Genomic DNA, 13,156 nt, shown 5'->3' with positions numbered 1-13,156 from the left:
GCTCTGACTGAGCAGAAAATTAAAATCCCCTACTTGGAACTACATATAAGGAAGAATGAGAATTCAGACCCTACGCATTATTGATGCTCAGTTGAAGGCAGCTTGTCAAAGCACTGCTTTTTATTAATGCCCAATAGTTCTTAAATACAAACTATATACAAATGATAAAACTACACTTCTGCCCAGTTGAACCTGATGCAGGAAAGGCAGGTCTCAAAATTGGGGCTTAGCCCAGGAGGGTTCTTGGCTTTACACAGGAAAGAATTCACCAGGAAAGAATTCAAGGGTGAGCCAGTAATATGAGACAGCAATCTTTTATTGAACATTACTACTCCTTGCAGAGCAGGGCTAACTCACAGGCAATGTGCCCAGATTTGGTAATGTATGGGCTCTTGGCAACTGTATTTATACTTACTTATATTCACTTTTAATTACATGTAAATTCAAAGGCAGGTTAATTCAAATTGAGGGATGCATTATTTAGAACTTTCTAGGAAAGAAGCGGCAACTTCTGGGTCATGGCTGTGGAATGGGGTGATAACTTCCTGGTTGTTGCTATGGCATTTGTAAACTGTCATGATGCTAGTGGGAATGTTTTATGCTAAAGAGCAATGAGAGCAGCTAGAGATGGCTTTCATTGCCCTCTGCTGGTTCCTGCCAATTTGATTTCTTCACTTCATTGCCTAGGGACCAAATCCTGTTTTGGTCAGCAGAGTTGTGACCAAAAAACAAGTCCTACTGATCTCCTACCTCAAATCTGCACTATGTGCACTTCAGTAGACAACTTAATATTGAATATATGTGTGAAGATACATACATAAAAAACACCTAAACCTAAACAACTTAGCAAAAATGTGTATATAGTTCAGACTTTTTTTTTTTTTACACATGGCTTGCTTTTATTTTTTATTTATTTTTTATATTCCAGAATACATGTGCAAGATGTGCAGGTCTATTGCATAGTTGAATATATGCCCTGGTGGTTTGCTGCACCTATCAACCCATCATCTAGTTATTAAGCCAAGCATGCATTAGTTCTTTTCCCTAATGCTCTCCCCAACCCAGCCTTCCCCGATAGGCTCCAGTGTGTGATGTTCCCCTCCCTGTGTCCATGTGTTCTCATTGTTCAGCTCCCACTTGTAAGTGAGAACGTGTAGTGTTTGGTTTTCTGTTCCTGCATTAGTTTGCTGAGGATAATGGTTTCCAGCTTCATCCATGTTCCTGAAAAGGACATGACCTCATTCCTTTTTATGGCTGCATAGTATTCCATGGTGTATATACTTCATCTCTTTCTCCCTCTGGAGAATCATTCTTCCATAAGAAAAAAATGATATATTTGACCTGGTTCCTTTGGGTCTTCCTTTCCAGTCATCCTTGTATTGAAGAATTCTTTAACATTTTTCAGCACTCCATTGTACATTTCTGACTGTACTAAGTCCCTTCCTCATATCCCAGTTTTTATTCCAATGGAAAATGAAATTCTTGAACTCTATGCTTACAACTTTTCAAAATTCACATATTGGGTACAGGGTTCAAGTGTTTGGTTGCTTCAAATATTATAATTGTTTCCATCAGTTGTGAAACCCACAAAAAGGAGGGTCACACCAACATCCTTAGAATTGAGGTCATTGAAATCCATGTAGGCGTTTGGGTATTCCCCACATTAAAGCACCAACTGTTAGGCAAAAAGCCAATGTCAAAAGAGCAGGCTGGCATGTGGACCTCTTGCTTTATCTATCTTCCCTCTAATTAGCTTTCCTTTTAGCCTACAGTCCTTCCCTCCACTCCTTCAAGTGCAAATTCAGCTACCCCTTCTTTGAGCCACTCTCTCAGTTCAAGCCCTAAAATGCTTGTGTTTACTTCTCCTGACCTATACTGCAGTGGGATTTATGCTCTCTGAGGTTACAGTGGAATGGAGATCAGGTGTGGCTTAAGCACAGGTAGTTCACATTTGAGAGCCAGCCTTCCTCTCTTTGAACAGGGTCCTGCTCCTCACCAGCTGTGAGATCTCACCCTAGTTACTTAAACAGTCAGCTTTGCTTTCCCGTTATAGAATGGGGATGGTAATAACAATTGCTATTGTGAGGAAGAAATCATCAAATCCCTATAAAGTTCCCAGCGTTTAGTAAGCACTCAATATATATTAGTTATTATTACTGTTATTGTTCATTCCTGCACACCCATCTTGATTTTCTTTCTTCTATTCAAAGGCAAGCATACTCTCTTCTAGAATTCATTTTGTATTTCCTTCTCCCTACTTTTAGCAGCCTATAAAGTAACTAGAATTACAAGGGCAAAGGGGTAGAAAGCATACCTACTATCATTGGGAGGCCAGAGGGACCAGGAATTCGGTAGCAACTTCTCTGTTCCTGGTATCTAAAGCTTAAGTCTGTGCTATGTTGAAACCTGAGGACAGTCAGTCTCTTTCATTGGTTTATCTAAAATAATACTTTTACCACTCCTTATTGGCTGATGTCTCTCTATTTATTTTTTTTTCTTGAACATATAGATGCAGAAATGACTGAGGGGGCAAACCAGATGAAAATGGCATAATGGTATTATCTGAGTATAGTCTGGCAGGAACTGGCCATTGGATGGATATTATGAACCCCATTTTACATGCAAAAAATCAAGATTTGGAGAGGCTAAACCAATCGCCTCTGTAAAATTCCACTCCTATACTTGCCAGTTTTATGAGTTTATTTAATCTCTGTAATCCCAAGTTTCCTCATTTGTTAAATATATATAATATCTATCTTGCAGATTATTTTAAAGACTGAAGAAGATAATTGTACAATAACTGATATAATATCTATCATCTACCTATTTATACAGGAAATATCTAGTGTGTGCTAGTAATTCTAGTGTGTGTGTGTGTGTGTGTATAATTATATATATTATGCGGTTGTATCTCCAATGACAACCTTTGTCTCATTCATCTCCAGATTATACCAGGAACTAATCTTAGGCAATTTCTTGTACTGATATCTTGTACTTCTCCAACATGGATGATATATTTTGAACGTAACTTTATACAAGTTTAATGTGTATACCATATGTGTATAGTCTGAAGGTTTTTAAAAAGAATTTTGTTGTTTTTAACTTTCTGCAGTCAGGGTCCTGTTTGGTTGCATCTATGATGTTCTCTGCTGAGGAGAGCTGCTACCAAATGCATTTCCCTACCTCAACAATTGCCTTTGGAAATCTCACTTTCCCAGCCAGTCCTCCTATGTGTATATGCATACACAGACACTAAACTAGACCTCTTATGCTTATAGTAAGAAGTATTTTAGGTTGGATGCATGGTAAATTAACTAGACAGACCCAGAAAATACAGTTGCATTGATATTCCCAAGTAGGATCTATTGAAAATAGTAACCAGAACTATGTTTCTGGAGAGTAAATTTAGAGAGACATGTTATTTTAAGGAATGCCAAAGAGGGACAGCATTTTTGGAAGATCGTTGCTGGTGGATGGTAAGGATTAGCATGGCCTTTCTTTTTATCAATTGGGTTAGGCACCCCACATCCTGATTTTGAAATTACTCTTCATTTTATTCAGTGCTCTTCAGAGACTGTAAAAAGATTGATTAATATTCATTCAAGCTTAATTGGCTTTGGAAAGAAAAAGTAAATCAATAAGTACATTAGTAAGCAATTTTTCATGAAGAGTAATAATGGCAGAGGGTAACGGGGCAGCACAGCGCCAGAGATTGGGGGGTCACTGAGCCCCATACCACACTGAGGATGTTGGTCTCATGTCTCTCTTTGTGCTTCTTTCATGTTCTCACTCTTTTGCTAGCTCATGAGCAATCTATTTCCCCAGTACGTTACTTGGATGAAGTAGAAGTAGATCATACTATCTGTTCCAAGGTCTTCCTTTCCTTATCTGCAAGTTACTCTCTTGAAAGAATAACAAAAGGTTGAGAGATCTGTACTCACTTTTATTGCTTTCTTTTCTTTCGTGCCTCCTCTCTATTTCACAGAGGTGATAAAAGAGAGGTAAAATGAAGTATAAAGCCAGGGCAGACTAACAGTGGTGAAACCTGGTAAGGAATGAGGCCATTGCCAATACTTTGAGAAGATCAGCAGGAGAAACTGAGTATGGGTGATGCGAAAATTATTTAAAACAATTAAGACAGTACAGGCAGCAACAAATCCGAGTGGACATGGCTGGGGGCAGGGATCTGCCATGTCACTCATTAGATCTCCAGGGGGAAAGTTATACAGTGTCTCAGCATATGAACCAGGGCACCTGGGCAGCAAGAGAACAATTATGAAACCTGAGCAAATCAGCAGCTATTTATTAACCAATATAAACCCTTAAAATAATAATAACAATAACTTACTAACAATAATTTACCAGTTGGTATGGCTAGACCCATGTATGACAACTGAATATCAGCCCTGGAGCTGCAAATGGAGCCACACTGAGGTCCTAGTAGTGGGAACTGACAGTCAAAGACAGATATTGAGCAGTACCAATTTTAGGAATTATATATTTGCTTTATTCAACTTTTTGTTAATCATATATAAGTACATATCAAGGCATTTTCCTGGTGGAACTAAAACAAAATCTTGAAAGTTTTTACTGTGAATAATAATTCAATTTGTAAAGATGTCTGTGATTGAGAGGTTTTAAAATACCTACCATATTGAATATGAGTGTTACTCATGTGCACTCTTGGGTTTTATGATCACTGTATTTATTTTTAAAGTAACCTAGTAATTGCAAAAATAACTTGCAAAAAATGGTTTATTTCATAAAAAGTAAATTTGATTTCAATAAAATTAAATTTCTGGATAATGAATCCTACATCTTTGTGTGTGTGTGTAATCTAAGCATTCTAAAGGGCAGTTGGATCTACAGAAGACCACAACTTTGCTTTATTAATAAGCAAAATAGGGAAATATAAACCATAAGTATAGACTTTCTGAGAGCTTAGCAGAAAACTCTCGTCTTACTGATTAATAAATTGTTCATCAATGCTGTAATGGACATTACCTTACTATCATGAACTGGAATGTAGGTGTCTGGCAAAGCCTGATATACTTTTGTGTGTAAATTAATTTTTAAGACTTTTGTTTAAAATGTATCGTTTCTCCCTTATTCTTTTACAGAACAGTTAGCTAATAAAACTTTAATAAATGAGTACTAGATTCTGGGCATTTGCAAGTTACTATGCAGTTATACATCTGACCTACTTTGTTTGATCTTCACCTCCTTTATAGTATGCTATAACTGTTTTATTTAGCATGCTTCCTTTTTATTTAGTGTGCTTCCTTATATGTAGGCCCTCCTTTCCTAGTAAATTAAAGACTCTTGCAGTCAGGAACCTTAATTTTTATAATCTTGTTAGTGTTGAGCAATGTGGAAGATGCTTGAGAACTGTTTGAATTGAATTTCATTCAAGGCTGGTATCTTTCAGCTTTGAAAGGTAGAAGTGCATATTGGTAAGTTACTAGAAATAAAGGGTGAATTTCTTCAAATTGATACGTTACTTCCGACTATTTCATGATTTAGAAGGGGTTTGGCTTCTGGATTTAGGAGATCATTCGGTGCTATTTCATGCCTTTAAGGAGGTACAGAGAAAGGAATGTTATTCAGCCTGGGAGAATATTTCCAACAGGAGGGTCAGAACTGGCCTTTCACAGGGGATAGTATTTGAAAATAGGTGTAAAAAGATATTTCAGGCAGAGGGAGGAGCTATTTATGACCTTATTAATTCAGTAAGCACATATTGAACACTTACTGTATGTTAGGCAAAGAAAAGACTGTTGAGATAAGCAAGGTTACAAGAAGTAGTTTTAAATAGCTTGGAGGTTGGAGTTAAACTTGGAAAGGTTGACTGGCACTTGATTGTTCAAGGCTCAGTAAAAGATTATATTTTCTAAAGAGAGATTCAATAATGTTTCTCATCCCATGTGCTCTTCTTGAACTTGGTGCCACCACCACGACCATCAGGAGGTAGAAAGCCGCAAAAAGATCTTCACTTAGGCACATTGTCATCAGGTTATCCAAAGTTAAGACGAAGGAAAGTATGTTAAGAGCTGTGAAACAGAACCACCAGGTAACCTATAAAGGAAAATAAAGGAAAACCTATCAGAGTAACAGCAGATTTATCAGCAGAAACCCTACAAGCTAGAAGGGATTGGGGCCTTATCTTCAGCCTCCTCAAACAAAACAATTATCAGCCAAGAATTTTCTATCCGGCAAAACTAATCATCATATATGAAGAAAAGATACAGTCTTTTCAGACAAACCAGTGCTGAGACAATTTGCGACTGTCAAGCCACCACTACAAGAACTGCTAAAAGGAGCTCTAAATCTTGAAACAAATCCCGGAAACATATCAAAACAGAACCTCTTTAAAGCATAAATGGCTGTGGGTTTGTCATAGATAGCTTTTATTATTTTGAGATACGTCCCATCAATACCTAATTTATTGAGAGTTTTTAGCATGAAGGGTTGTTGAATTTTGTCAAAGGCCTTTTCTGCAACACGTATGTTTATTGCAGCACTATTCACAATAGCAAAGACTTGGAACCAACCCAAATGTCCAACAATGATAGACTGGATTAAGAAAATGTGGCACATATACACCATGGAATACTATGCAGCCATAAAAAAGGATGAGTTCATGTCCTTTGCAGGAACATGGATGAAGCTGGAAACCATCATTCTCAGCAAACTATCGCAAGGACAAAAAACCAAACGCCGCATGTTCTCACTCATATGTGGGAATTGAACAATGAGAAGACTTGGACACAGGAAGAGGAACATCACATACCGGGGCCTGTTATGGGGTGGGGGGAGGGAGGAGGGATAGTATTAGGAGATATACCTAATGTTAAATGATGAGTTAATGGGTGCAGCACACCAACATGGCACATGTATACATGTGTAACAAACCTGCACGTTGTGCACATGTACCCTGAAACTTAAAGTATAATTTAAAAAAATAAATAAATAAAGTAATTAAATCCCGAAAAAAAAGCGTAAATGACACAGAACCTATAAAACAAAAATACATGTTAAAAAGAAAAAAAAAACACAAACAACAATAACAACAACAAAAACAAAGTACACAGACAACAAAAAGCACGATGAATGCAACAGTACATCACATTTCAGTACTAACCTTGAATGTAAGTGGCCTAAATGCTTCACTTAAAAGATACAGAAACACAGAATGGACAAGAACTCACCAACCATCTGCTGCCTTTAGGAGATTCACCTAACACATAAGGACTAGCAGAAACTTAAAGTAAAAGGGTGGAAAAGGCATTTCATGCAAATGGACATGAAAAGCAGGCAGGGGTAGCTATTCTTATTTCAGACAAAACAAATGTTAAAGTAACAGCAGCTAAAAGAGACAAAGAGGTACATTATATAATGGTAAAAGACCTTGTGCAACAGGCAAATATCAGCATCCTAAACATATGTGCACCTAACACTGGAGCTCTCAAATTTATAAAACAATTACTAATAGACTTAAGAAATGAAATATACAGCAACACAGTAATAGTGGGGGACTTCAGTACTCCACTGACAGCCCTAGACAGGTCATTAAGACAGAAAGTCAACAAAGAAACAATGGATTTAAACTATAGCTTGGAACAAATGGACTTAACAGATATATACAGAACATTTTATCCAACAACCGCAGAATACACATTCTGTTCAACAGCACATGGAACTTTCCTAAAGATAGACCATATGATAGGCTATAAAACTAGCCTCAATAAATCTAAGAAAATTGAAATTATATCAAGCATTCTCTCAGACCACAGTGGAATAAAACTGGAAATCAACTCCAAAAGGAACTTTCAAAGCAATGCAAATATATGGAAATTAACCTACTCCTGAATGAGCATTGGGTCAAAACCAAAATCAAGGTGGAAATTAAAAAATTCTTTGAACTGGGCTGGGTGCGGTGGCTCACGCCTGTAATCTCAGCACTTTGGGAGGCTGAGGTGGGCAGATCACAAGGTCAGGAGACCAAGACCATTCTGGCTAACACAGTGAAACCCTGTCTCTACTAAAACATACAAAAAAAATTAGCTGGATGTGGTGGTGGGTGCCTGTAGTCCCAGCTACTCGGGAGGCTGAGGCAGAATGGTGTGAACCCAGGAGGTGGAGCTTGCAGTAAGCTGAGATTGCGCCACTGCACTCCAGCCTGGGCGACAGAGCAAGACTCTGTCTCAAAAAAAAAAAAAAAAAAAAAATTCTTTGAACTGAACGACAGTAATGACACAACCTATCAAAACCTCTGGGATACAGCAAAGGTGGTGCTAAGAGGAAAGTTCACAACCCTAAATGCTTACTTCAGAAAGACTGACAGAGCATGAACTGACATTCTAAGGACACACCTCAGGTAACTATAGAAACAAGAACAAACCAAACCCAAACCCAGCAGAAGAAAGGAAATAACCAAGATCAGAGCAGAACTAAATGAAATTGAAACAAGCAAACAAGAAAAATACAAAAGATACGTGAAACAAAATGCTGATTCTTTGAAAAGATAAATAAAATTGATAGACGATTATCAAGATTAACCAAGAAAAGAAGAGAGAAAATCAAAATAAATTTGTTAAGAAATGAAACAGGAAATATTACAACTGACACTACGGAAATACAAAAGATCAATCAAGGCTACTATGAACACCTTTACGCACATAAACTAGAAAACCTAGAGGAGATGGACAAATTCCTGGAAAAATACAACCCTCCTAGCTTAATTCAGGAATAATTAGATACTCTGAACAGACCAATAACAAGCAGTGAGATTGAAATGGTAATTTAAAAATTACCAACAAAAAAAAGTCCAGGACCAGATGGATTCACTGCAGAATTCTACCACACATTCAAAGAAGAATTGGTACCAATCCTTTTGATGCTATTCCACAAGACAAAGAAAGAAGGAACCCTCCCTAATTCATTCTGTGAAGCCAGTATCACCCTAATACCAAAACCAAGAAAGGACATAACCAAAAAAGAAAACTACAGATCGATATCCTTGACAAATGTAGATGCTAAAATCCTTAACAAAATACTAGCTAACCAAATCCAATAGCATATCTAAAAGATAATCCACCATGATCAAGTGGGTTTAACATACACAAGTCAATAAATGTGATACACCACATAAACAGAATTAAAAACAAAAATCACATGATCATCTCAATAGTTGCAGAAAAAGCATTTGACAAAATCCAGCATCCCTTTATGATTAAAACTCTCAGCAAAATCAGCATACAAGGGATATACCTCAATGTAATAAAAGCCATCTATGACAAACCCACAGCCAACATAATACTGAATAGGAAAAAGTTGAAAGCATTCCCTCTGAAAACTGGAACAAGACAAGGATGCCCACTCTCACTACTCCTCTTCAACATAGTACTGAAAGTCCTAGCCAGAGCAATCAAACAAGAGAAAGAAATAAAGGGCATCCAAAATGGTAAAGAGGAAGTCAAACTGTCACTGTTTGTTGATGATATGATCGTTTACCTTGAAAACCCTAAAGACTCCTCCAGAAAGATCCTAGAACTGATAAAAGAACTTGGCAAAGTTTCTGAATACAAGATTAATGTACACAAATCAGTATCTCTTCTATACATCAACAGCGACCAAGCAGAGACTCAAATCAAGAACTCAACCCCTTTTACAATAGCTGCAAAAAATAAAATAAAATACTTAGGAATATACCTAACCAAGGAGGTGAAAGACCTCTACAAGGAAAACTACAAAACACTGCTGAAAGAAATCATAGATGACACAAATGGAAACACATCCAATGCTCATGGATGGCTGGAATCAATATTGTGAAAGCAACCATACTGCCAAAAGCAGTCTACAAGTTCAATACAATCCCCATCAAAATACCACCATCATTCTTCACAGAATTAGAAAAAAAATTCTAAAAATAATATGAAACAAAACAAAAGGCCTGCATAGCCAAAGCAATACTAAGCAAAAAGAACAAATCTGGAGACATCACACTACCTGATTTCAAACTATACTATAAGGCCATAGTCACCAAAACAGCATCGTACTGGTATAAAAATAGGCACATAGACCAAAGGAACAGAATAGAGAACCCAGAAATGAACCCAAACACTTACAGCCAACTGATCTTTGACAAAGCAAAGAAAAACATAAATTGGGGAAAGGACACCCTTTTCAACAAATGCTGCTGGGATAATTGGCTAGCCACATGTAGGAGAATGAAACTGGATCCTCATCTCTTGCCTTATAAAAAACCAACTCAAAATGGATTAAGTACTTAAATCTAATACCTGAAACTATAAAAGTTCTGGAAGATAACATTAGAAAAATCCTTCTAGACATTGGCTTAGGCAAGGATTTTATTGCCAAGAACCCAAAAGCAAATTCAATAAAAACAAAAAATATTTGGGACTTAATTAAACAAAAGAGCTTTTGCACAGAAAAAGCTTTCTCAGCAGAGTAAACAGACAATCCATAGTGTGGGAGAAAATCTTTGTAATCTATACATCTGACAAAGGACTAATATCCAGAATCTACAACAAACTCAAACAGATCAGTAAGAAAAAAACAAACAAACAATCCCATAAAAAAGGGGGCTGAGGACATGTGTAAGCATGATATACAAGATATACAGATGACCAACAAACATATGAAAAAATACTCAACATCACTAAGATCAAGGAACTGCAAATCAAAACCACAATATGATACCACCTTACTCCTGCAAGAATGGCCATAATACAAAAATCAAAAAACAGTAGATGTTGGCATGGATGTGGTGAAGAGGGAACACTTCTACACTGCTGGTGGGAATGTAAACTAGTACAACCACTATGGAAAACAGTGTGGAGATTCCTTAAAGAACTACAAGTAGAACTCTCATTTGATCTAGCAGTCCCACTAGTGGGTAACTATCCAGAGAAAAAGAAGTCATAATATGAAAGAGATACTTGCACCCACGTTTGTAGCAGCACAATTTGCAACTGCCAAATTGTGGGACCAACCCAAATGCCCATCAATCAATGAGTGTATAAAGAAACTATGGTATATTTATATGATGCAATACTACTCAGCCATAAAAAGGAATGAATTAACAGCATTTGCAGTGACCTGGATGAGACTGGAGACTATTATTCTAAGTGAAGTAACTCAGGAATGGAAAACCGAACATCTTATGTTCTCACTCATATGTAGGAGCTAAGCTATGAGGATGCAAAGGCATAAGAATGATACAATGGACTTTGGGGACTTGGGGGGAAGGGTGGAAAGGGGGCAAGGGGTAAAAGACTAAAACTATGGTGCAGTGTATGCTGTTTGGGTGATGGGTACACCAAAATCTCAGAAATCACCACTACTTACTCATGTAATCAAATACCACCTGTACCTCAATAACTTACGGAAAAAAATAACAATTTAATAAGAACTAAAAACTCTTTATCAGCTCTGTATTTTGAGAAAATTACTGATTTCTTTGCCTTTGTTTCTTCAGCTTTAAAATTAGGGCTCATATAAGTACTTGCCTCTTAGAGCTGTGAGAAATGAGTCGAATTAAGGTGTAGAGGAATGCTTGAAATATATTGTTCAGTAACTTTTCTGGGATGATGATGATGATGATGATGATGATGATGATGATGATGATGACTGATATGGTTTGGCTTTGTCCCCACCCAAATCTCATCTTGAATTCCCACATGTTGTGAGGGGGACCTAGTGGGAGGTAATTGAATCACTGGGGCAGGTCTTTCCCATGCTGTTCTTGTGATAGTGAATAAGTCTCATCAGATCTGATGGTTACATAAAAGCAGAAGTTTCCCTGCACAAGCTCTCTTCTCTTGTCTGCTGCCATGTGAGACATGCCTTTCACCTTCTGCCATGACTGTGATTCCTTCCCCACCAACATGGAACTGTAAGTCCAATAAACCTGTTTCTTTTGTAAATGGCCCAGTCTTTAATGTATCTTTATCAGCTGCATCAAAATGGACCAATACAGTAAACTGGTACGAGTAGAGTGGGGCACTGCTGTAGATACTCAAAAATATGGAAGTTACTTTGGAACTGGGTAACAGGCAGATGTTGTAAGAGTTTGGAGGGCTCAGAAGAAGACAGGAAAATGTGGGAAAGTTTGGAACTTCCTAGAGACTTGTTGAATGGCTTTGCCCAAAATGCTGATAGCAGTATAAGACAATAAGGTCCAGGCTGAGGTGGTCTCAGATGGATATGAGGAACTTCTTGGGAACTAGAGCAAAGGTGACTCTTGTTATGTTTTGGCAAAGAGATTGGCGGCATTTTTCCCCATCCTAGAGATTTGTGGAACTTTGAACTTGAGAGGTATGTAAGGTATCTGGTGGAAGACATTTCTAAGCAGCAAAGAATTCAAGAGGTGACTTGGGTGCTGTTAAAGGCATTCAGTTTTATAAAAGAAACAGAGCATAAAAGTTTGGAAAATCTGCAGCCTGACAATGAGATAGAAAAAAAATCCCAATTTCTGAGGAGAAATTCAAGCCAGCTCCAGAAAGTTGCATAAGTAATGAGGAGTTGAATGTTAATCCTCAAGACAATGGGGAAAATGTCTCCAGGGCATGTCAGAGGTCTTTACAGCAGGCCCTCCCATCACAAGCCCAGAGGCATAGGAGGAAAAGATGGTTTCATGGGCGGGGCCTGCACTGTGCAGCCTAGGGACTTGGTACCCTGTGTTCTAGCCACTCCAGCCATGGCTAAAAGTGCCAAGGTACAGCTCAGGCTATTGTTTTAGAGGGTAGAAGCCCTAAGTCTTGACAGTTTCCACGTGATGTTGAGCCTGTGTGTGCATGGAAGTCAATAATGGAGGTTTGGGAACTTCTGCCTAGGGTTCAGAGAATGTATGGAAATGCCTGGATGTCCAGGCAGAAGTTTACTGCAGGGGTGGTGCCCTCATGGACAACTTCTGCTAGGGCAGTGCAGAAGTGAAATATGGAGTCAGAGCCCCCACACAGAGTCCCTACTGGGGCACTGCCTAGTGGAGCTGTGAGAAGGGGGCCATCGTCCTCCAGAACCCAGAGTGGTAGAACTACAGACAACTTGCCCCAAGCACCTACAAAAGCCGCAGACACTCAGTGCCAGCCCATGAAAGCTGCCAGGAGGGGGCTGTACCTTGCAAAGCCATAGG

General features: G+C 38.2%; 1 protein-coding gene across 7 annotated transcripts in view; it reads left to right on the top strand.

Annotated features, from left to right (window-relative positions):
- The window catches only part of CHRM3 (cholinergic receptor muscarinic 3), a 521,055-nt gene that overhangs the window by 108,005 nt on the left and 399,894 nt on the right, over positions 1 to 13,156 (top strand).

The sequence above is a fragment of the Pongo abelii genome, chromosome 1 (genome assembly GCF_028885655.2).
Source record: "Pongo abelii isolate AG06213 chromosome 1, NHGRI_mPonAbe1-v2.0_pri, whole genome shotgun sequence".
In the NCBI taxonomy this organism is placed as follows: domain Eukaryota; kingdom Metazoa; phylum Chordata; class Mammalia; order Primates; family Hominidae; genus Pongo; species Pongo abelii.
Note: the sequence above shows the minus strand (reverse complement) of the source record. Positions and strands in the feature narration are given on the sequence as shown.